Source organism: Calliopsis andreniformis, chromosome 5, assembly GCF_051401765.1.
Source record: "Calliopsis andreniformis isolate RMS-2024a chromosome 5, iyCalAndr_principal, whole genome shotgun sequence".
Classification (NCBI taxonomy): domain Eukaryota; kingdom Metazoa; phylum Arthropoda; class Insecta; order Hymenoptera; family Andrenidae; genus Calliopsis; species Calliopsis andreniformis.
The window spans coordinates 12,390,594-12,417,455 of NC_135066.1; the positions used below are offsets into that span (position 1 = coordinate 12,390,594).

The window sequence follows — 26,862 nt, forward strand, 5'->3', positions numbered from 1 at the left end:
TGTGGGTGTAAGGCAGAAGGATCTATGTCACATTTTTAAGAAATTCTATTTAAGACATTAATTGAGATCTAGAATACAGAGTTAGTATGTTTAGGAAGAAGAAAGGACATTAGAAGAACTTTTTCACTTAAGAATAAGGGTTCGAGAGGACAGAAGCCCATAAGGCAGTAATGAAGTTGAAAACTTTAAACGCCAGTATCTCGACTATCTGCCTTACAGCCACAGATACAGGGTGATCAGTTTAACTGGAAGCCCTCTAAGGGTTGGTAGTATTTATTTTAAATGCTGTTAGCATTGTAAGTGCTGCCAAGAGTTATTTGAAGGTTTCCAGTTAAACTGATCATCCTGGATTTTTAGATAATATTAGACTGTTTATTATGAAAGTGGTATAAGTCCATTTCTGGGATAAATTAAGGATAATTTAAGTATAATTTCAGAATCTCAGAATAAAAAATATAAACCCTTACTCCAGTTTTATAATAAACAGTTTATGTAACGAATTTTGTTTGTTCCAATCATATTATTTGAGTTATTAGTTGAGTGCTGTCTAGAACGTTCAGTGGAACAGAAGAGTGAGTGAAAAATACTTAGCAAATGTGGGTCGTAAAATGAAATAGTATTGAAATAAAACAGAATAGTAAAATAGACTAAAAAGTTCTCTTGGTTTACAATGCTTTTTGTTTCTCAAGGATAAAAGAGACAGAATGGTGAAGAGGAAAGGAATGAAATAGCGTTGTGAAGAGTTTAGAATGAAAAACTACTCTACTCGACTTAAGTCGCTTTCGTTTATTATATACAATATTTATAAATTTATTATATGCTACTTATATTAATGTCAATAACTGAGAACAATATAATCAATAATTTTTGTTACTTGCTTAATTTCATAATATTATGCTTAAGAAGTAATACTTTCTCCCTGCGGCGAGTAGAAAATACCTGTCAGACACAGGCCACAGCCTTCAAAAAGAGTACGATATTTCATGATACAAAGATGTAAAATGCGTGCGGAAATTGAAGTAGTGTACTTAGAATGCCTTTCCTCGACATCAAAGCGAGCTTATTGTAATGTATTCACTCATTCACACGCTACGTTTCATAAACGAAGAGAGGCAAATTATTTCTGTTGCCAATTGCAAATCGGTTTTATCTCTCATAACGTCCATTCTTCAACGTCTGTGCACTAAGTATTCTTCGCTCACTTTAATTAATTACTGTCTGTCTGTAAGTCTTGGTCTCTTTTCTTTAAGAATATCTATAAAACTTATAATTTTTCTTTAAGAATATTTATAAATTTTGCTACAATTTTAAGAGCTCATGTCCAAGGTGTAACAAATATGTATTTTAATATTTTATGTCGTGGCAGAGGAACACATATAGATTACAAAATATTTATGACTGAATGTTATGTCTGTCTCCATTTTACAATAATAACTAGACGGAATATTTATGCACTTAAGAGAAATTTAAATGTCTGAAGAAGTATAAATTGTGCATAATATGCAAAACTAAATAAGACTGTTTTTTAAAAACAGTTTATAAAAATTTGATTTTGCATAAGAATCTGCAATTTAATTATAATAGTTCAATGTATAAATATCTTAACTTGAAGAAGTTATTACTGTGAAACAGGTAAACTGGACACTTTGTGATTCAATATTTTGTGATGCATTTGGCACGCTCTGCTATTCCAATAAAATATTGAAGTAAATAATGAAGAAAGTAAACTATTGCAGAAATTGAATTTGAGACTTCGTTTTAGGGTTATTAATTATTATAAAAGCATCTAAAGTTCGCGTGAAATGTCTCAGACTCGAGACTTATTTTACTTCCACGTCAAGCACAACGCTGTCAGTAGATTCAGTTAAAATATATCGAGTCAGACACATTACACGTGCATTTTAGATGTGCCTTTATCGATTAAATACCTATAAATGAAGTTTTAAATTCAATTTCATCTTATTTTAGCAGATAGAATCACTCCACCAGTTTTTGAAACCTGTCGTCGAACACCATGTACCTATTTATTACATCTTGCACAAGAAACTAATATAAAATTTCAGTAACAAAAGGAGTATTACCTCGTTTATTAATCAAATTTAAGTCGATTAATAAATGTCAAAGAAACTGCAGTACGTTTTAAAATACTGCAAATTTACAATGTATAGATTTCCATAACAGACTGTTCCAACAATTTTATTTTGTTTCCAGTGGAAATCTCTCACGCTCTCTACACAATACGTTCCACGAAATAGCTTTTGTGCGTGCATGTATGTATTGTCATTTCGACTAATTAACGATCTTTATATTGCGTGTGATATGTGCTACGATAGATTTCTACTTGTTTCATGTCAGGCATTCTTTCTCGTGTTAGAGATGCGTGCCATTAGAATTAGCTGATCAATGTTTAGATGTACGACCACCACGTGCCCTTTTGTCCTCTTTTTTACATCCCTTTTTGTATGCATGATGCAACGATCCCAGTTGTATGTACGTCCATGTATGTGTTGTAACGTAGGGGATTGGGTTAACCTTTTTCCCACTGATCTTCCTCGACGCTGGTAATTCCTGCAGAACTGGTGAGTACCAATACCGAATGGATAAAACATTAAAATGTAATATTCAGAACATTGATATATGTCACTGTAATTGTTGTTGGGACATATGGTTAAACTGAACATTGTTTCTATAGGGTTGCAATTTAAAATGCTGTATTCAGTATTTTATTTTATTGTATTTTACACGGTCATTCTTCTTTTACGAAGTAAAATAGAAAAGAGCTTTTCAGATGGAAAATGTTGAATGGATGTACTGAATTTCTGTATCCAAAGAATACTTCTGTAAGTAATATCGTACACGTTATTATAATGTTTAAAATGAAATTCTATGGTAGCAGCTGGGGCATTACTTATATTACATTCTCTTGCATTACAATCCCTTGGTTTGCAATTTGTACTTCATTTTGGTTCTAGAGTATAAAAATTAAATTAAAGATAAAAATTAAAAGTAACTTTTCGGAAATAACAGCACTATATTTTCTGACATTAATCAGTAGATTATATTACGTTTTTATTAAAAAACGAAATTTATTTGCATACAAAGAGACTACATTTTCAAAGTTAGTTAAATTCCTTTCCTTAATAAATTCTGTAGTATAGCAGCATTAAAACGAATGCTTAAAAAGATTCATTTTTTTCATTTGATTCGTTGAAATAAAGAAACTTCATATTAATAAAATGAACAAGATTGAGACATTGATTGATAATATAGCACAAAAAATTTATGTTAAAACATGAAGTAGTATTCGAAATTAATATATAGTTTTAGTGAAATTTATAGAGAATCGGAGGCTTATCTATACATACATGTAAAATACGACTAAGCAATGTTAATAGCATCTGTGATTTTCCTCCTGCAGTAATGCAAATGAGTATCTACAATCTCTAGCAATCACGCGTCGAATTAGGAAAAAACGAGGTCCGTATTGATAAACCGTGGAAATTAATTCTCTGAGCGGTTATAATTCCACAGTATGTAAATAAGAGGTGGAGGACAACTGATCAATACTTTTTCAACCCCGTAACGAACTTCCAGCTAAAGTATTTATAACTTGACCGAAAGTGAACAGCTGATGCACCCTAAAACTGTTAACAAAACATAATCTTTCTAATTAATATCTAGGGTCTTTTAATTCCATGTATAGTAATTGATCAAAGTTTTAAATCGCTATTTATTAAGACAATTTGTTCAAAAATTGTGAATTGTTTTTCGAGTAGTTTCAGTGATTATAAATGGACCCTTTATTAGCCTCAGCTACTGGCTGGACCCGTATGTGCTGCAAACCTATACACTTTACATATTTCTGTATTTTCATGCGTATGAAGCTTGCCAGACAATTACTCGTAGCTAAATTCCTAGACAAGTTTCTATTATGAACATATCCGATCTTTTGAAACATTCTGAATAGACGTCATGTTACTGACATTTGTTTCTTGTCTGATTGTGAATAGTTAATATGACGACTTTCTGAAACGTTATAAACGTTCCAGCAGACAAAATTAATAAGAGTATTTAAAAATGTTCGATATAATATATTTCACTGAATTGAGTTATTCAGCAAATAGTTTTTAAAGTACAAATTCGATATATTTTGTAGATTCACACCTCGAAATCTCAAAATAAAGTTTTTTAATAGCGTTCAATATACAAATCAACCTAACAGGATACCTCAAAATGTTACTATGTAAAGTATAGTGTTCAAGTTCAACATTATTCAAAGTGCAGAAGTTAAATTTTGTTTAGGTCCCTGTGTCAGAGAAACCTCTGGTTCTTCCAAGGTAATCTTTGGAAGACTGCCAGTAAATTTGGGGACGTAACTGTGGCAATAAGATGGCTTCAGACGGTTCCTCTAATTTCGCATATACTTGCCTAAATTAGGAAAACTGTTTAACGATCCTCGATTTCAAATGCAAACAATTCCGACGTTTTCGTGGATTTATGACACATCAATCTTTATTGAGAGCCAGAAAGGAAGTTTAAGTCTACAAAATCCTGTGTCAAAGCAGCGAATTTTCTTTGACTGATGGCGATTGAAGTTCATAAAATAAGTACGTTGATTTACTTATTTTATTTCTTTTTCGAATTTGCATATTGCACAGCACACTAAGAAATCTAATTCAATGCATATCTACGATTTATCTACGAATATTATGTATAATAGATTGAGGATCTATACATAGGTTTGTTTCAATATTTTCCCAGGCTCGTCCCTGAATATATCATTTGACTGTTATTTGACACACAAACACAAATTTTGTGTTTCTTTACTGACTCCTCTCGTTGACCTGAGTATAGTCATTTCAGGAAGGTGACGGTCTAATACTTTCCCATTCATAATCAGAACCTGAGGAAGCTGTAACGAAAGCATATAGCGGAAGTAAAAAGGCAGAGATACACTTGGATGGCTGACGAAAATCTGACTGTTCGTTTCAGTATTTTCCCAGGTTTGTCTCTAAATGTATCACTTGAGTGTTATTTGACAGACACGCGAAAATTTTGTTTTTCTTTGCCGACTCGTCTCGTTGACCCGAATATAGTATCTCAGGCCTGCGGAAAGTTTCAACTTTCCGCTATACTTTCGGGAATACGGCCCACTGCTGCACGCCACTCGAATTCGTATCGCAGTATGTTGGCTCCTCTCGAGGATGTAGGACGATTGGAGTTCAGGGGCGATTAAGTAAAAGTCACATGGGTAACTTTTTCAGCACATAAAATAAGGGAAGCAGTCAAGTACTATTTAAAAAACACTCATTGACAATAGGACATACAGAGTGATGCAGACATATACTATATTAGTGTAGTATATACTGTCTGATCGTTTCTCTTATTTATATGTGTCGAAAGCCACCCCTATGTTTATCTAATCGCCCCTGAGCTCCCATCGTTTCACATCGCCGCAAGGAGCCAAAATACTGTGAAATAATTCGAGTGACGAACAAGTGTAGGTGGTACTCCTGAAAGTATAGCGAAAAGTCAAAACTCTCAGCAGGCCTGTAGTATTTATATTTAGAAGCAATAGCTCGTGTCAGTTGTTTCCACGTTATTTTTGATCCAACAAGACGAGGCTCGCGTTTACGCCCCAATTAGCAGGTGTTATTCGGCCTTAGGTATATTTCAATGCACTTTCGAAAGGTCCAATGAAAAATTGCTTCACTGGGCGATTTTCAACAAGACCGACGGCTACGATGACGACGACAAGATTGTCGCTCGGCTGACGCCTGAAGTACCCGAGTCTCGTTGCCTGGGGCGGCAAACATTCACGACATTCTCGACATCCATTGTCGACGCCACCGACGACGGCGTCCGGCGATGTGCACTCGACGACGCTCCTCACGTTCCTGATCGTCGTTCTTCCAGGACAACCGCTCCAGCGTAAAATTTCTGCGCGAGTGGAAAGCAAACGAGACGTCGTTTCGAAAAGAAATTCAGGTGATACTCGCCGTCCAAAGGGGAAAGAGCATCCTCCTGAATGCATTAAATCCGCCTTTCTTCCTTCTCTTAGTACGTCGCCGTGTGTATTCTAACGATGCGTTATTCAATCTGCTCATTACGCAGCCGCGTAAAGTCACACTGTGCTCCTGAGAGGACTACGGTGACGCGAGAGCTACGATTTCTGTGAAACGTAAGGGCTGTGGAGAAAGTACGTAGGCAGTGGCAGGGAATTCGAGCGTGGGAGTTTGGGTAATGTTTGGGAAAGAAAGAATGATGGAGTTACTGTAGGTGACGAATTCGAAATTCTTGCTCAAATTCACAGTTTTGGATCGTTGTTCTCGATTTTTTAGATTGGGGTTCGTACTTTCCATTTTTCGTCAATTTTACTTGTATTACTTGTTTTCTTTTTGCAATTTCTATAGGAAAATACCGCCATGGACCCAGTTACTGATCAACATATGGAATTTATTTTGATAAGAATTTGGTCCAAAATATTAGTGAATAATTGTTACCTATTCTGATATTTATACGTGAAGTTTAATAGCTCATAGTGCTCCCTTTATATGTTTTACTTTAAGAACTAAGTTATGATTTCATTATTATTACTTTTACATTTTTTTCAATAACAAATTGAAGGTAACACAGGTTTATGTGAACGTCAACAAATTTTTTGGATTTGGTTAATTTTTTTAAGTGCTCAAGAACTGGGTTCTTGGCGGTACAGATAGTTATTACTGATTCATTAAAATTGATTAAACATAGATACTGATACTATACAGAGTGAATCACCTAACTGTATTGCCTGAATTTTCTTATAAATTATTTATTGCATGAAAAAGTGTTTCAAACGAAAGTTATTTTTTTTTTTTTTTTAAAAGAACAGTATGCTCTTCTTTAGAATATTCCTCGCAACACCAAACAACTTTTGTTTGAAACATATTTTCATATAATAAATAATTAACAAGAAAATTCAGATAATGCAGTGACTCACCCTGTATGCATAGATAGTTCTGAAAAAAGAAGTGCTTTATTTATTAAGTTTAAATGTTGCACATTCTTGTCGTAGAAAGTTAAGAGCTAAAAATGAAGTAATTACAAGTGGTTGCATATCAGTTTCAAGTAGAAGTATCGATTGAACTTCGAAATTTGTTAGTACAAAGAAAGTGTTCGAAATTGTCGAGGGTTCTCGAACAATGTTAACAAGGAACTATAGGCAAGGAAGAGATAAATTTATTCATTCGCTGGAGGAACAAAATTTCAAAGAGGCAGCACCTGTGCCTCGAGTTTGGGTTTGCTCGAAACATTGGCAAACCCACCCCAATACGAGTCTGATGTACGGACCTAACGAAATTTCTCCTTGTTCTATCGTATCATTCTAACTTTTTCGATGGAAACTACATCACAGAGTTTCGTAAACGCACCTTACCTTACCTATCGCTCCAATACTACGAACATCTAGTGGATTCGAAACTGTTAAATTGCAAACGGAATACGAAATCAGTTCGTCGAATGATATGTGAATTGCATTGAGATATGTACTTAGTCTTCACTAATTTTGCGAATACTAACACTCGTAATGTTAATGTCAGTATTTAAATTCTGTGTGAAGCGAAATTCACGTATCTCATAAAAATATTTCAATTATTTGTTTAAGTATATTTTTGACTTATTCTACTTGCAAAAATGTGTCATAAAATATAGTTCTAAATATTTAATCGATTTCGTAGCCTTCTATGCTTATTTGTTTTTTAATCAGTGGAAACTGTTTTATCATTCTTAGAAAAAGAAACTTATTCTCTCGCAAAGGTCTCATAAGCTGATCGTTGCTGAGTCTTGTAGTATGAAATTCTTTTCCAGATATTTAAGTAGATATTATGTTAAATACAGTTTCATGTCTTCGTAGCAACCGTAATACAATCGTTTTATTAGTATCGATTTTATACGATTCCAATTGAATCTTGTGTTCTGTCGCGATTAGATTGTTAGAACTGCTGCACGTTTCGTCATGGATCGGGTAAGTAGTAAAACCTGATTATGGCGCTACAGCACAGTGTTCCGCGACAGAAGCGTAGATACTTTACTAGTTCCACTTGCAGCTGATACGAATTCACCTATCGTCATTTACAACGACGTATCAACGTCTAATGAAAACCAGCTAATGAAATTGCAATTATTAATGAAATACCTGCAACTCCACTTAATTATGATTTCAATTAAAATTAGAAATATGTCTTAAGGAAGTTTTGTTAAAGACTTTTAGTAATATTTAACCTTGGAAACTGTCGTTTTATTTTGCCCAGTAAATATTTTAATTAATAATTTATTAAAAAGTCTTTAGATAAGTTTATTATATATATAACACTTCATAAATAGAATGTATTCTTTGTTAGTACAATTACAATAATGAACTTTATATCGATACATTTAACGATAAGGCAACAGTACATTTTAATACAAAATTAATAATTGGCATAATAGAAATGAATCCAGCACTTCATACATCAAAGAAGAAGAGAAATTAATAATTGGTAGAATAGAAATGAATCCAACATTTTACACATCAAAAAACAATAGAAACTAATAATTGCCATAATAAAAATGAATCCAACATTTTGTATATCAAAAACAATACAAACTATTAATTGACAGACGAGAAATTAATTAGAAAGAAAACGTAACCATCTACAGTACCACTAACGTCAAGAGACAATTTAACATACGCCAACCACTCTAAGGTAAACGACATCACAACTGCAGTAAGAAATCTCATATGCTAAGACCCTCTGCAAAATGAATTCTTCGGCTGAAATTAATAGGGCCACGATCGGCCTTCATCGATTCAGTAAAGGGCAAGGGAGACGCACGGTAGCATCGGTGGCCGCTCAAGTTTCCCTTAAACCGTTCTACGTAATGGAAATAAAGTCGAAGAGTAACGATTGACAGGTGCCATAAAGAGGTAACTTTCTCGATGCTTTCAAGCGGTAGCAACCAATATCCGTCGGCCTCGGTGTCGTTTCGTATCACGGCGCACGTACGCAATGGATATTGTTTCCTTGTGGCCGAAAGTTGAAAAGATACGGGAGAAGTTTTCCTCGCGTCGTATCTAGACGATAGTCCTCTCTCCCGTTCGGTTCTCACGGGGTAATGGGCTTTGGAGAGTGGTGACAGTTGCGGGAGAGGGACGGGGCTTGGCGGGGATAAAAGCGAGGAAGACACCGCGCCGAGGTTCCTAAAGCGTGCCGGTAACAAATCATTCAGGAGGAAGCGACCTGCTGTACTGCTCCTACTTTCCACCCCCTTCACGGACGATTTGATTTATACGTCGGTCCTGATTGCAATTGATTTTCGTCTGACGATATCTCGCCGAATACGCTGCATCATTGTCGACTCTATTTACAGGTGTAAACGTATCTATCGGTTAAATCAATGTTAACGAGAATTCGAATTTTAACGATCAGCTGGGTTGCTTTCGCGTATCTGGATTCTTGCACCCGTGATTATTTACTGGATGGTCTAAAAAATTGAATCGTCTCTGCTGTCCTTATGTAGAGTGCTTCTGAAAATGTGGGACATTTTTGGAAAGCAGATTCTAGATACGAAGAAAATGAAAAAATTTCATGTATGTTCGAAAACCTTGCAAACATGTTGTACATTTTCTTATACTCTCTGTATTTTTGTAGCTGTCTTTGTTGATGCAAAGACGTGAAAATTATGGGTCTCAGGGTATTAATAAATGAGAATTAGAAGCTAAATGATATTTTATAAGAAATTTGTGTTGAATCTCTTGTAAACTCTAGAATCTGTGTGTAATCCAAAGCGTTAGGCAAAACTTTTAGATATTATCACTTTACTATTCACTGTTATCATATAATCACAGATCTTATCGAGTGTTCAATTAATTAGGTAGACTTTGAGTAATTATCAACCGAAAATCCCCTCATTAACATTTTCACTGGTCTCCCTACTCTCATTGATTGTTCCTTCACATTTAAGTTTGCTGAATTGAATTATAAATAAGTTCCTTCGAAAATAATTATTCAAATAGTTAATCAAGTAGTTTTACTAATTATTCCCTAAAATCCTCTATAATTCGACACTCCATATAATATACGTATGTATATACGAATAATCTCTAATTTGGGCCCTCTTAATACTTATTATTATTCACATGTTTCCTTATTACTTCAAAATGCATATTTTATTATTTATTAAAATTGACTAAATTTCGCAGTGAATTAATCTCATATTAATATCAATAATACCCTAGTTATCCGATTTCATTCACCTGGTAGGTAATATACAATAATATTTTCTCTCAGATACTAATAATCTAAATAGTGACAGAAATAAGCTTCACACAAAATTTCTAGTTCCATGAAATATAAGTATATTTATTGTTTAGTTTTCTTGAGTTAAAAATATAATGTAATTGAACGAAAAATCATATGTAGTGGAGAGAATTCAGTAGACTACCTTTACATGAACCTGTTTGGTTCATATAAGCAATTCCTCCAGAATTGTACTCGCACCTTTCAGAGCTATTAATACTTTTTTCGACTACTTCACGCTCCCAAAGACCTGCAGGTTATCACTATACAGTGGCGTAAGGTGACACAATGCATCACTGCATAGTTGTTGGCTTTAGGTGCAGTGCACGTTGATGTACTATTCCTTTGACGCGACATGCAGGACTAACAACGCGTCGAAACAACCTAAGCATTCTAGCAAGCCAGCATTTTGTGAAACTGAGTGCCTTAAGGTCCCTTTGCAATGTTGCTACGCCTCCTACCTTTGGTTTGCACTGTTCGAAACGCTTGCTTGACACCAACTTTTAGTTACAGCTGTAAGATTTTATCTTTGCTCGCGAAAATCCGTATAAACTCGTGCTCGTACGTGGATTCGATGGGTTACCAGTTAGATCTCAGGCAGCTCGAATTGGGTTTCACCCTACACTCCACTTGACTTGGCTTGAGAGTCAGGTCTGAGATCTGAGGGTGAGTCCTTGGGCAGAAGGGGTTGTTTTTATGTCGAGTGCAGCGTTTCTTTACTGTGGTCCTATAGGCGCCTCGCGACGAGTTTACAACGAAAAAGTGTTTTCTCTTTCATTATACTACATTAGCTTTAGATATGGTAATCAAGCTAGTTGATTACGATTCATTTTTTTGTATAAGTTTTTTGATTGATACTTTTTATATCGAACAACATTTATTTCAAAGTGGATCTCGAATTTTTGTGGATCTCGAATCGTAAGGCGCGATGGTAGCAAGGAGTGACTGTGTTTTTCAATTAATTATTTAAACGAATATTTGTCTATTTTCGAAGTTAATACTTAGAATAAATTAATCTGTGATTATCTTGCGCCAGCATCGTGTTTGTCTCGAGAACATCAAAGTTTTTAAAACGCTGGTCAAATTAGGAGGATTAAAAGCATTAAACAAATTAGCTGCAGTTAGAATACCGATGAAGCTAATTACATCCGAAGTAATTAAGGGAGGAAGCAAACTGCAATTTCTCCTGGAAACTATCGTCTGGAATTCCGGAAAAAGTTTGTTGAACAAAAATTGATACACATCAGCAAGTAATGCGGAAAGTTAGAATATTTATTGAGTGGAAGGAGTATTCGCAGAAATTTACACTATTTTAAAATTCAATACGTAATTTCTTTATTTCCACATGTATAATAAATAATTAAACACAGTATTTATCAAGAATTCAGCACACTTAATTAAATAACAATATTGCAATCTTATAAGAAATAGTATTTTAGAAATAATTGAGTCTTCTTAAAATAATTTAATTTGCAATTTATAGACTTTCTAAATTACTTTATAATAATTTAGCCTGCAACAAATTCCCAAATTATTTTACCTTATTTACTACGTAAATTGAATCCTTTTTCTAAATTTTTCCTATATCTGACACCTGATATTGAACATCCTATATAATTTCTAACATTTTTAACCACCACATTCTAAACAGCTATACTCACTTCTGGGACCATCCATTCCATATACCTACGTACAAAGCAACAACCTAAGCTGTGGAAACGAAGCCCAAACCCAATTCTATCATTCTCGATTCTCGCCCCATTTCGACGCGTAGAATGACATAAAATTTCTTCAAATTTCTGCCACCTGTTGCTCAGCACCCTATATACATAATTACCAGGATTTTTAACCCCTAAGGTTAAAACGTTTCTGCAATCCTTCACTTCACATGTACAGGAACTTAATATAAGCCGATTACTCGTACCAAGGTATCCACTCAACGAATAAATGCCAAACACCAGAGTGACATCCATCCCAGCGATTTCACGCACCATACACCTTTCAAGAATACCTCGTCGACCACGGCGCGCTTTTCTGTCGCCACGCAGCAGCCGCGCGTAGACACAGAGCGCGTGGTACGCTCTCGTCGCCATACGTTTGCTCAACTAATTGAATTGAAAATCCATATGCATAAGTATACCACGATGCAAGTTCGCGATCATAGTTGCGTCCACGTTCTCCCCCGTGCCGAGATTCGCGGGCGCGGGGGCGGGCGTTATTGAATTTACATGCATACACATTCGCAGAAATACACATCGGTCGTGTCAGGCGGCACGTATCTGGCCGCGTACTCGTAGGCAGACACGGGAATCGCTTACGTAGAATACGTTTCCGTGTTAAACTGCCGAGGCTACGTGATTTCATTTACGATACGAACTCGCGATCATTCTACATCCGTTGGAAATATGGCGCCTCACGTTCGTCCCTTCGCCTGCCGCGCGGCTCTGCACTCCATAAAGCACGTGAAACCGGATCAACTAGGCATTTAGCACAGAGGAGCCGGCCAGAGGCTCGCTTCAGGGATTTATGCGCCACCTCGAGGGTTTATGTTCCGCTGCCCCGGTGAAATCTTTCGATCAACAGATTTTATCAATTGATATCGCTCGCGGAGGAAGCCTCTCGTCGGGATAATTCTCATTGTGTTAGCACTGGGGGTTAAATGACGAGCATTAGTACGATGGATTAGGTTGTTGATGCGGTGGGTACGTTTTATGGCCAATGTTTTTAATCTCGTTTTTATGGACGCGCTGCACGGGGTATTTATGATGCTTTGAATTGTAGTAGCGGTAATGGAAGAGCTATGAACATTTTTTGCGGTCAAGTGCTGTTCGTGTGCTGGTACATGTGGTTTGATATGTACGCAAAGTTGGGGGCAGGAATGGCTTCTTTTATGTAAAATCGAGCCGAGAAATGGAAAGTCAAAGTTGGCTTTGCATTTTTGGGATATTTCTTGAATGGTGTTTTTATCTATATTGGTATCGGGAAAGGTTTAGACAGTTCTATCTGTTTAGTGTTTGAGAAATGAGTTAGCTGAAAAAGTAAATGGATTTTTATTGTGATTTTATTTGTTATCCTTAACTACTGAAGTCTGGATTTTGGATACTAGTAGGATCTCTGTGAATATATTAGACAAATTGATTAATAGTTGTACATAGGAAATTGAAACCTTCTCAGATTATATTAGTACTATAACTACCGAGGCTAATGCAGGTGTATTTTTATAGAAATGTCAAAATTATGGTCTCTGACGAAATGCACAATTCACAGGAATAGTAGTTTTATCCAACATCAGAGAAAAAGCATAATATTTTCACAGAGTAAAATATTTATAAATATAAACCATCTGATCACTAGATTCCAGTGGTTCTAGTGTTAATCTCTGTAAGTTACCCAAGAACATTTCCCATGTAATCAATGGTGAATCAACTTTAACTACCCAGTTTAACCAAACACAGTCACCTCAGAAACAGAGAACGAAAACTAGAAGAATTATTCAAAGACAACCACAATGGAACACTAAGACCAAGCATCAAAATGAATAGAATGTCTTCGTCTACAGAAAACGACCAGAACAACAAAATCCCTATTTCCACAGGTCAGATTGGAAAAATTTCAAGCCCTCTCGCGTCGATCGGAAACAAGTCAAACTTTTCCAATTACGACCACAAGAGAATACACAAACATCCCCATTAATTCTGTTTCGCAAATATAGCCCCCACTGTCAGCGAGGCAAGAGTTTCCCCGTGCCCATTGTTCAAAGTATCTTCGACTTCCGCCCAGCGACGACGCTATTATTCTAATTAAATAACGTCGACGCGACCCTCGCGAAACCCGCAATATTTCAAACAGCCCGCGGTCTACCTTGAAACCGTTCGACGAGGTCATCAGCATAAACACTTAACGGCATCGGGGAACGCGACATCCCGTGAAGTAATCAAGCATCTCAGCGCTGGATCGCGGCTGGAAGGCAGTAAATCACAGAAATCAATTTTCAAGGAGAAAGCATTCAACTGTTCGCTGAACGATCAGCCATAAAACTTTGGCGAGTTCGCCTCTCGTGCCTGGAACAAAAGAGTGAGACGATCGGCCTCTGGCGAAGGGACAGAGGAGGGGATTGGGCGCGGCAGCAAAGACCCTGGAACAGAGAGACGGGAAAACACACAACGAAACTCTGAAAACAGAGCGTCGTATATATACCAATAGGATAAAGACCAAGGCGAGGGTGTGCGGGATGTGGAACAAGGGAGGAGGGAGAGCGAAGGAGAACAGGACCAAGAGGGAAACGAAGATTGAGTGAAAGGGGTTAGGGAGGAAGACGGTGGGCGCGATATAGCACGACGAAGGAATTTCGGTCGGTTGAGAATCAAAGGTTGACCACCAAGTGCCATACCAGAAACACGAGGGTAGGGGGGGATGGAGGTGGCGGAGGAGAAAGGAACGGACAAGGACTCGATCAGTTGCTCGGTCGGTCGGTTGGTCTCTTTTACCTTTTAGTGGAGCACAATGACCGGCCATTTGGGGATACTTGGACCACGCCGCAGCCACCCACACGGTTTAACCTTCCTCTGATCTCGCTGGCCCCGCTGACTCACCCCTCCTTCTGCCTACGGTTGCGAGGAACTTGACTAAGTGGAAAGGGTAGAGAGCACGTTTACACTCGAGACTTTCACGTTGGGAGTGCAACCACCGGCACGCCGCTACATCTCTCTCCTGCCCTCTCTCCGCGTTGCTAAAACAGGCCGTACATTTTTGCTTCTGAGTCCGCCATCCGAACCCTTCCACTCCCCCTCCACTTTGCTGTTCGTGTTCGTGTATCTTGCCGAGCATTGTAGGGGGAAATATTCTCCCTGTATTCACGCGTCAATCATTCGCCCTAAAGAAAACACTTATCGGGCTGCCGCCTGTTCCGCACCACCCGAGACCCTCGCCGAAAAACTATCGAGGGACGGGGCGTGCTGTGTGAGCGACGCTCGCGATGAATGTGAAAGCGAGCGATATACCTCGATCTAAGAAGTTCAAGCTGCTATAGAGGCCCTCCGAGTAGCTGCAGAGCGATGATTTTCAGACGGCCTCCTCGCTGGTTTGTTTTTTCCGCTGAGATTAAAGTGAGTTTGGGTGTTAGATGAGGGTGGACGAGGAGGAAATTGTTTTCAGGAATAATGGAGGCTCTTTTTCGAGGGCTGGAATTTGTTGATGGGTTCGTGGATTGGTTGACCCTTACCTAGCGGCGTACAGGTTTTTGGGGATGATGTGAGCATAGAGTTTGCTTGAGATTTTGATTGAGACGTGTTGTTGCTAAATATTTCTGCAGTTTATGTATTTTTTTATTCTTATGTAGGAATGACATTGATCGAGATGAGAGAAATGAGAACATATAGAAATTTTTATTGGAAAATATTTTTTATTGTTATGTGAAGAGAATAATTTGGGATGGGTTGATCTCTTTAGGTATTTGGTGGTTGAATATTCTGATGCATTTCTGAGGTATTATTGATACGTATGTATGTGATAGATATTGATATACTAATTTGATTTATTATAGATGAAAAGGACTTTATTGGTATTCATAAATTGATAATTATGAATAACTTCTCTCAGATTATGAAATGCATCATTACATTCATGAGTCTAAAAAGTGAGAAATTAGATACGCATAGAAACTACGTAATCCTACATAAAATTACTTATGTACAATTGCTTAGACACCGCCTACAATTGATTCAATTTTAACTTACTATGGAACTACTGCCAGGTCTGTGGAAAAGTTTCATTGCTTTCCCCCGTAGAAAGTTTACCTTGGCTGTAATAAACGGAGAGGCTTCAAGTTAGTATAAGGGTTTCCCTGATTTACTATGCACATATATTGTGTAGCTATGGAATACTATAGAGTGTTCTGAGATTAAACACTTCTTTATAGCACTACGTGATAGAAACATTTTTATTATTTATTGTAGAGATTAATATACTTTCACCAAGTTAATTAATATATCAGCGTAAATAATAATCGATGAAATGTTTAAAGAAAAATATTTATTCGTTAATTTTTAATAATTAACTATTTCTAAGGTTCTCGCGTAGATATTTCATAATTAAATACACTGATTGACATGTCGAGACATATTTCCTTCTAGGAGCTTCGATTTTTAGGGAAACACTCGATTTTAACACTACTTTAATTTCTTTTTAATTATGTTTGTACTATAAATTGTAATATAGAATTTCGTAGTAACAATCTTCGTTCTATACTCACTATACTGATGATGAAACGATGTCAGCCACTCGAGTTTTATTTTCATGCACCCCTATCCTAGTCTCTCATAAGATGGAAACAGTCTATCAGCTCGCCATAAGCTCATTGCCAGTGTCCTATGAACCTATAGCGAGCAAACACAGTGACTCTTATATTAATATTTCTTCAGTACCATATTAAATAACGACAAATAAAAATTCCTACTTTCATACACAAAATCTGAGAAATGAAACCTAGTTTAAAGATTGTTTCACCCTTGGAGTAATATAAGATGTATTTATTCTTCAATAATTTCTACATTTTTCCATATCATATGAATTCTACCCTGCGTTGCAGGCTAAAGTTTCTCGTAAATGCATAAAAATCCGTATTAATTACATACTCGTTGATGAGAAGAAGCTTGAAAAGGTATATTACGCAACACAGTGTATTAATGTATAGTGTTACGAATATGTTTACCTTGGAGAAAATTCGTACCCATATCGTGGGGTTCTTACTGACATTAGAAACTTTTCTCTGGGGCTTAGATATCAGATTTACTTAACAACAATGTAGACTTAGCTGGGTAGGGATTGTCTTACGCTGCGCAGTGCTAAGGAGGTCCATGGTAACCAAGATATATGGGTATTAAGGAGAAACCTCAGTACGACTGTCCAGCGAGGGTAGCGATCTTCGTTGTAAATCGCCACTAGTGCGCGACAGTATTCGCGACCGCGGTAACCAGAACTAATGCGTTAGTCGACGACGATTCTTAGCTGTTTGCTCGCCTCTGGCAGAACTGTATAGTTGAACATTTCATTTACATTTCAGCTTTCTTTCATTCCAGCTTTTTTCCATTTCAAATGGGAAAACTATTGGAGCGCAAAATTCGTGTATCCTAAATTATTCGTAGGAGTAAAGTTATTGAGAGAAAAAATATAACTGTTTTATAGGTACATAGATGTGGCTTCTACTTGTTGTAAGGTCAAACTTCATTAATAAGTTTATAGTGAGAGACACGTTTCAGAGGTCAAAATGTTCTTTGTTCTCTTTAGGTCTTCTCCAAGAGGTATGAAGTGACAGTGTCTAAAACCTCGCTGGCTCTAAGTTAATTCCGAGTTATGGTAAATCTGAAAACTAGCCTATGGTAGAGGAATACTTCTGGAATATTTTCTGACACTTATATAAATGTACTTTCAGGTTTAACTTTGAATAATAGATTTTTGAAGTCAATTTTAGCTTCTGTGTATTTTATATGACTGTAATTAAGTAATTTTCTTTATTTTGTATTCAAGTATCCAATTTGTTTAATACAAATTTTAAAGCTTAACCACATTAAATTTCAAGTCATGTCTACTTCCTTACATTTTAAACACATGTATTTAATATGTATAGGTGTCGTATACATTCTTATTTAATTAAATTAAAGTGTTACAGTGATTCATTTAAAGAATTCAAATGTTAAATGTTTAATTAAATGATTAAATGTTACCTCCATGTCAATTGTAACTGCTTTAAGATTCCCTTTAAAAATGCAGCCTATCAATTTTCAATGGCAGTTTTATCTGGGTTATTCCCAGACCATGGAAGCAACTTTCCATGGTTTTTACTTCGTTTAGAAGCTAGTCTTTACTCCGCTGGGGAAAAGTGTTGTTTCAAAGACTTTTTGCATCGGTCTTGTTCCATTGTCCCATTTACAGTGATGCAGTCTTCTAGTTGCTTGTGTGGATGTACAACTGCAAACCATGACAAAGGACGAATGCTCAATATATTGTAGGTTCTAGGCTACCATGTTCCTACATTCTTAAAGAAACTCAGGAAAAATGTGGAAGGACTGGAGTTTAATAAATCAACCCTGCTTGCTGCCTTAAAGAAGTACCACAAAAGAAGAATTGAATGTAACAGTTTAACAACATAATCTATAACAATTTGGTTAATTAATTTTCGCATTAATTTAGTACAAATTGAAGTACAAATCTTTTCTAATAAAATTATTTTGTAGGAGTATAACATTTTATTCGAAGAAAGAATAAGTTTCAAACTTGATTAGAGTTATTAAACGTAATTAAAGATTCTCAACATTTTGTACACTTTTGCATATTATGTGTATAAATGCTGTTGTATCCTTCTTTGCATATCGAAATTTTCTTTGGGCGAACAAAAGTCCTCTGTCTACAGTTACGTACAAACAAGTACCTACAAACGAGTTCGAGATTTCATTGAACGTTCGTAGCTTTGAATACTAAAGAAACATGTACTCTAACAATCTTTGTGGTCTCCATAATTCCGTCACGAAGCTTTCCACTTTCTGAATTCCTCTAATTTGTCCGTGGATATTTATCACACAAAGCATGAAAAGTACAGGAATAATTCTAGCTTCAGCAGATCAGCAAAGAGTAAATTTCTCTATCCGTATAAATCACTTTACCTCGCAAGTCCCAATCTGTCAGTGCATCTAGGTAGACCAAGACATTTGTTCCAAGGATCTCTTTTATTTCCCTCAATTCGAGTACCATTTACGAGCAAACACTTCCGTGTTGTATTGCAATTGCAATGTAAGCGACTAGATTGCCAGACGTTGAGATTAACATGCCTAGATCTCTGCTCAGAAATACCTAATGATGCAATTGATGTATCTGCTCACACGCGACGGCGATACACGTACGCTGTGTTACAATCGTTTGCTTCGTACATGGTAATTTCATCATCGGGAGTACGTCACAAAATAATATGTTGCTAATTATAAAAAAAAAAGGAACAGAAAGTCAAGGAACGGGGTCACATTGATCCGTACGGCCGCATTACGTACATCGTGGCCATTGTTCAACTAAGACCTCGTTTTAAAAACCGCTGACCTGTTAAAGACAGCCACGAATAGGAGTGGATATGTGGGTTTGGCAATGCCATTCGTTATTTTTGTCATTTAATATTTTCCCTGATACATTATACTGCATGTAGAAATGCAGGATTCCTGTAGTGGAAGAATCTCGAATGTCTCGTAGTAATACAAATTCTTTGCGTTTTACTGTCCTGTATTTGATCGTGAATGATATTTCAGTTGGACGAAGTGTAGAGTCGGAATATTTTTTTAAATTTTTATGGCTAATCGTGGACAGAAGTTGTATTTTGTAATGGTATTTAACTCGCTAATATTTGAACGTGATAGAGCTTATTTTTATTTACTTTATAGATTTTTTGGAAATGATTTTTCTGGATTTTATGAAATTTTATGAATTTTTTCCCAATGTCACTAAAAATTGCGATGAAATTTTATTGCACGATATGGGTTTTTTTATAAAGTGTAGAGAAAAGGAAAAAATGATTTAAAATGTGAATATTAATATAGGTACTTCAAAACTTTTAACTATATTCCTGCATTAATTTATGTAGTTTTATCTTGGGAAAATAAGGCATTAAAAAATACAAAATGTTTGACATACATTTTAGGGGACAAAAAGTTGGAACATTAAATCCCTTGCGACACTCCGAAAATTTGTTTCCACAAGTTTTGTTTCTCTATTCCACCTTAATAAGTAGTCTAATTAATATATAAAATATGGGGATAGAAAATAGCAAATAGTCATTCCTAATTTCATTCAGTAAGCAATTTTTCGTACACCAGGAAGCACAACTTCCAATTTTTTAATCAATTATTTAACTACTCTTTAACAACTTTTCTCTCACGTCCAGTAATTCACGTGAATTGTATGCACATACGAGCATTGTGCGCAATTGAAATGATCTTCCGAATGTTCAATAGACAAAAAATAAAAGACACTTCGTTTTCCATTTTCGACATCCATTTCTCAGGATTGAACAATCCTGCGTATGGATTATCAACTCCACTATTTTCTTTATGATATTCGAAATTTGACGGTGAACAATGCCATTCTATAGGGAAGTTTAGGAGATTAGATTGAAACACAAAAAGAAGGCCTTATCGAGGCCTCGTATCGCACAGAGACACAGTAATTGACTTCTCTTTTTGCAATTTTGCGTGTCCTTGATAGAAACCGCTTTTACGGGGCAGAACGATGATCAACACGCGAACCGGAGGCACGAGCATACACGCGTATCACTTTTATGATTTTGCAAAAGGCTCCCGGCATAGAGTACTGTAAAAAGGTGTGACTGTGAAGCCTGGAAAAAGGAGGAGCGTGCATGAAAAAGTCAAAATAATACGAAAGGAGAAAAAAAGAATTGAATGCTCCTCGAACTTATTCTTTTTCCTTTTTATTCGCCTCACTCGTATAACAATTGATAAAAAGGAATATTCACGTAAGAGAAACTTCTTTTCTACGGGCTGCTTTTTATAAATACATTTTAATTATATCGAATGATTACCAACAAGCTTGACCATTTCCTCTCGAATGTTTAGTATTATCAATAACCGCTTAATCGAATATTGTGTAGTGAAAGCCAAAAATGGCGTATGACAGGCTTCATATCTATTATTCTAATAATTAATATGTAATATACATACTTCACATGCGTACTTTTGTGACAATTACTAAATTAAAGAATTTGCTCTTTAATAAGTTTCTTAGATTAAATTTCACGTGTTTTCGTTAAAAAATATTGTAAGACAGAATGTGAGAAATTTCACGATAATTTATATTATTGAATTTATGTAGGTAGAGTCAAATGTTTATTCAAAATTATTCAATTCTATAATTAATTACTCAATTTTCATTTATGAATTATTTGGAACAATTGTTCTTATATCAACTTTGATTGATACCAATGGAAGTGCAATTCCGGGCTAGAAGTTCTTATGATTAACTGCTGAGCCAGGAGATTGTCAAGGAAACTATGCTTATCAGCATAGATTTGCATGCATTCACGCTATCATGTATGAATGCCATGCAACTTTAGAACGTAGTCAGTCAGGAATCACGCGTCACCCATGCAGGAAATACAATTCCACTTGAATTAAATTGCTGTTCATTTTTCTTACGAAAACAAGTAGATAGAAAAATCTACGTGTTGTATTTCGTTTTCAGTATTGTGTATTTTTTGTCTGCTTTAACATCATGTATTTTTGCAAATTTTTACACCATATGTTTTTGCTTATTTCGGCGCTTCTGCCCATTGTTCATTTCTTCAGTTATCTAATATTCTATATGTATAGCTAAAACTATATGCTTTTGTTTAGTTATCATTATCACACCATCATAGATATTGTCTTGGATATTAAATCGTTATAAGCATAATTAATTTACTGAAAGAAAAGGACATCTACATATTTAAAACAGAAAGAAGGATTTGATACTGAAAAATACTCTATTTAAATATCGAAAGGATACTTTTTATTTAGTTGCTATTATGACACCATCGTAGATAGATACTAAATCATTATAATTAATTTAGTAAAAGAAAAGGGCATCTACATATTCCCAACAAAAAAGGGATTTATTTAGATTCGACTACTAAAATACTCACATATTAGGATATCCCAATAATAGTTATTCAGATACGCGAGATTCTACTGAATTACAAGCTTTCACAATCAGCAGACCCCCACTAATAACGAGTCCCCGTTAAAAAAGCAAATAACGTTAATATTTTGCTGGTCCATATTTTGGATATATCATCGGGCGTAATGCCTAGATTCGCCGTGTCGATTGGCAGAACAAATGGGAAAAAGAAGAGGTGAACAGATAGAATTCAAGGGGCGGCTTGGTGGGGGTCGGGGGGGGAAAAAAAAAAAACAGGGAGGACACAGGGCGAGGGCTGGGCAGGTCGCGGCTGTGAAACGCCGTTGGTTGCATGGTTCTCGCCGCGATTGTAAATCAGTTAGTTCGCATTGTAAATAAATCACCGTTTTACAACTCTGCCATGCCGCGCCAAGCGACATTCGTATGAAATTTATCGTCCATTTTCGTTGGAGTCGCTTCGATTTCGGGGGTGTAGGGCGTACCGTCACCGCCATACGAAATGGCTCGCGACGAACCTATTATACCCCTTATTTCTTTATGCAAGACACCGAGAGGATGATTCATCTATTTCGTTCTTCTCCTTCGTCTTTCTTTCTTTCTTTTTTTCTTTTTCATCCACTGTCCGCCAAACGCCGCGCGACTAATGTATATCACGGACGCTTTTTGTATTTATTTCCACGTGTATCGATTTCCAGCTTTTCGTATTACCGCGCTGTTACTGACCTCGCGTAGGGTGTTTCCGAAATGGCGCGGTCAGAGTTTGGCAGTGCATTCTACTCAACGTCAGAATGAAATGGAGCCGTATGAACGGCCCGCCAGAAATGCCTTTCTTTTTCAAATGAAATACCGTTTTGATCATGATGAATGTTGCCTGATGATAATGATTGAGGCGCTCGGTGGAAAACCGATACGCGCGTGTTTTACCGAAGACGAGATAAGCGTGGCGAACGATAAGGTAGTTGACCCAGTAGACAACTATTAAATTGAAGTTTAGTAAGACGTTTAGCGAGAAACGTCGATTCTTTTAATGAAATAATATGTTTAAATCGAATGAGAAGAAATAATTGTTTTTAAAGTCAATCTACGTCGTTTAAACTAATGATATTTGATGTGTATGAAGTGTACGCGATTGTACGCCAAATTAATTTTGCATAACTGTTTTTGAACACTTTCTAAACATGTCAGTTTTTAAATAAAACTTTGTTGTAAGTGTAAGATATAAGAAGACGCTTGGATGATGTCTTCTCGATAGGGTTCGAAAGAGAGCTGACTCTCTTTGCGTAAAACTTGACCAAAACTGCACTGTGGTTAATGTTGCATTAAATGTAGGTAAAGACTAAATTGTTGATGATTATATCACACTGAGCAGCAGTATAAAATGTAATAACAAGTCAGTATGGTTCTATATTTTGTGCCAGTAGTGTACTGTGAAAAGTTGAAAAGAAGTTACTCGGAAGAAATGGAGGAAGAAATTGATTAGTCACTAGGACCTTGATTAACCGAATCATAATTACCACAGCCGACTCTAGTACTAGCCATGCTCAATGAAAAACAGTAACACTGCGAGAGTCCAATTTTGCATTGGATAGACAGAGACACACAATGCTGTGTACTCTTTTTATCAAATGCAAAATAGGACTCTCACAGTGTTACTGTTTCTCATTGAGCATGGCTAGTACTAAAGGTGGCTATGTAATAACTCATAATCTTTGGTATCCAGGTTTTCAATTATTTATTCTGATACGAGTAACGATAAGAGTATAGTATAACGTTATAGTTGGAATTCAAATCACGATATTCATAGTTATCTGCAAAAAATAACAAAATTAGTGATTGATTCACTGTTGAATCTAATACTAAGTCAAATTAAAAATTAAAATGAAATTAATCTGACTGGCTGGTGGTTGACTGACCGACAAGAGGCTAATTCCATGGATTATTCCTCCAGTCAAGTTTTCTTTGTCAAATGCTTTTCATTGTAGGGCCCTTGTTTGTAAAGTTTGAGAATTTAACAGTAGTTTCTGGTTAATGGTAATCGGTGAACCACCATTTTCTCGTTATAATCTCCTCGTTATTTCTGACGCTTTTAGGAATTATGCCCCTGTTTTTTGTCACTCTCGCCTTTGATGTGACAGGAACAAACCACTGACGCATGACTTAACCTCAGAAAGGTGCTTATTATGCTATGTAACCTTCTTTCTAACGACGAGTTGCTGGCTTATAGTTCCAAACTTCTATTACATTTCAGTACGACATTGCACTCTAATATAATGAAATTTGAAATATTCTAAAAACTCTTGAATAGGTTTCGTCTTAAAAAGAAATTATTCTTAAATTTTTTACGAAATCTCAATAAAATATACTAGCGATAAAGATTGAATTTTATCCCAAACATTTATTATTTAAATTTTCTGATCTACGATTATATGTTATTCATGTCAATTTCAGCAGGAAAGAAGTATGTGTATCATATTTCTTCGCTGTAGACATAGATTCGACAGTGCAATGGCGAGCTTATAATGTGGAGGTTTTCTTCGTGAGATGATTCATATGAAGATAAGGAAATATTTTTATAAACTATTCTGAGGTCTACTATTAACAAACAAATTTCTATACTTCTGAAATATCAACATGGCCATGGAAATATTTCTCTTCGGATAATTTAATAATATATTAAGTGGAATTAGAATAGCTAAATGGTGTATCATAACAAATTCTAATGTAACATTTTTATTGAAAACAGTTTTTATTATATTTTGCAATAAAGTAGAAATATAACCATAAATTGCTCATATTTCATTATTAAATTTGTGTGCACTAATGGAAAATTTCAATATGCAAATGTACAAAATATAAAAAGCTGAATGCTCTCTACACTCTATTATATTTGAAGATTGAAACTATTTCATTCTGCTAATTATGTTCGTCAAAGCATAAATTTTACACCCTTTTAGACTTTACGTGTAATTCCTCTCGTGAGTTTTACTCTCGACTGTTACACATCACTTTTCTTGGCTATTAATTCTGTGATTATAAAGCAAAACAACCCGTGTCACATTTTCAAAAAATTCGACATGAGACCTTAATGTACATACATCTAGAATAGAGAATTTATATTTTCAGAAAGAAGAGAAGGCATCGAAAGACTGTTTTCACCTATAAATAAAAATTCAAGAAGACACAAATCCACAAGACACTATCGAAACTCAAAACTTTAAACGCTAATATCTCAAAAGCAAAAACATATGACTCAGGTCGTTTTGCCTTGCCACCACATTTATTCCAGGCGTCAAATAAGATCCTAAGCTTCATACATCATCTAAAAAATTTCCAAAATGAGCATTTAAAAAACGACACAACTCTCTAAATATTAGCATAGCAAAATTGTACACACCCACGTTATTATAAATTAATTTTCATTGCGCATAATACATTCAACAGGTATCAGAATGTATTAAAGGCTGGCAGGTTCATCGTCCAAATATAGCATGTATTTGAGCATTAATATTGCAAATGTCTTAATCTAATAAACTCTGTACGGAGCTTTGCGCAGCCTTATAATCCCTTTTGGTATGGGATAAATTTTAAGGGGCAAACGCAATGTTGTGGAATAATTTCATACGAGAAAATTCTCTTATTATTGTGAGCCATATATCCAGCGCGATGCGCCTCGCTGCATGTATGCGCGCGGGAAAAGCACGAGAATGTGTAATCGTGAAAACTATGAGTACGACGAAGGGCAGGGAATGTAAGTAATGAGATTGCCGTAGCGAACGAACGAGGCAGGGAATGTTTTGCAGATCTATCACAGAAATAAAATGTTGGAGGCGTAGCGTTTGTTTTGGCTTTAGCACATAGAAAGCGGCTGTTGCGAAAGTTAGTGTAAATATTTGAATGGATATGCAGCTGAAAAAAATTATAGTAGGTATGAAAGAGCGATTAACGCTAGAATTGTTGCAGCGAACTTGTGGCTTTTTAGTGGAGTGCCAATGGGCTTTTTAAAAAAAATATGTACTACGAGGGAATAATATTTCCTCGTGTATTTTTTAGTTTTTTTTTTTTCGTTCAGTATTGACAGAGAAAAATGAATATTTTTTTAAAGGATAAATTATACATAGGAATAAGTACGTCCTATGGTATTACGAGGGTACTTGGGCCCTTCTAGTAGCTGTAGTGTTAAAGAGATAATTTTAACAGTTTTAAAATTAAGAAAAGTAATATTAGGTGATAAAGTTTAAATATTAGCGAAGAAATAATAGAATAGAATTAGTTTCTAGCGTTGACAGGAAAATGTTACAATCTTTTGAATATTTGATTTTCTTCTGTAGAAGTTAGGAGTATTATCAGGTAAGAGAGTTAAATATTTCCATTGTACTTAGTACAAGATAATCTTTTGTCGTAGGTTTAAAGAAAAAGGTTTATTAGAGGTACTATCTTGTTCCAGCAGATAACATTAAAGAAATAGCTAAGCCGAGGTAGTTTTATTTGAGTTCTTTCTTTCTAACGTAGTGTTTAGAATTAGGGAGAAATGTTAGTGAAAGAAAATAATATAATTATCAGTCATAATTTACCAATCATAGCTTATTCTGTTTAACAGTAATGTACTTATTGCCTGTGCCTGATGGTGTAATTGGAATAATTTGTTTTGAGTAACATTTAAGAAGATTAATTGGGGAAATATTTGTATCTTATTAATCAACTGTAAATGTAATATTTTGCTGTCTTGAAAATAACACGAAATAGTGATTTTAATCCTGTAATTGAGTTGCTTTAATGAATCACTTTGAGTTAAATACTTCTAAAGATATTCCTTTAAATATGTGATTAGAATTTAGGACACCAAAATATTAAGCTTGAGAAAGATTTTTATGTCAAA

The 26,862-nt window shown here is 35.7% G+C and overlaps 1 protein-coding gene across 1 annotated transcript in view; it reads left to right on the forward strand.

The window, feature by feature from the left end:
• The window catches only part of LOC143178915 (neural cell adhesion molecule 2), a 318,833-nt gene that overhangs the window by 81,068 nt on the left and 210,903 nt on the right, over positions 1 to 26,862 (forward strand). The window lies entirely within an intron of this gene.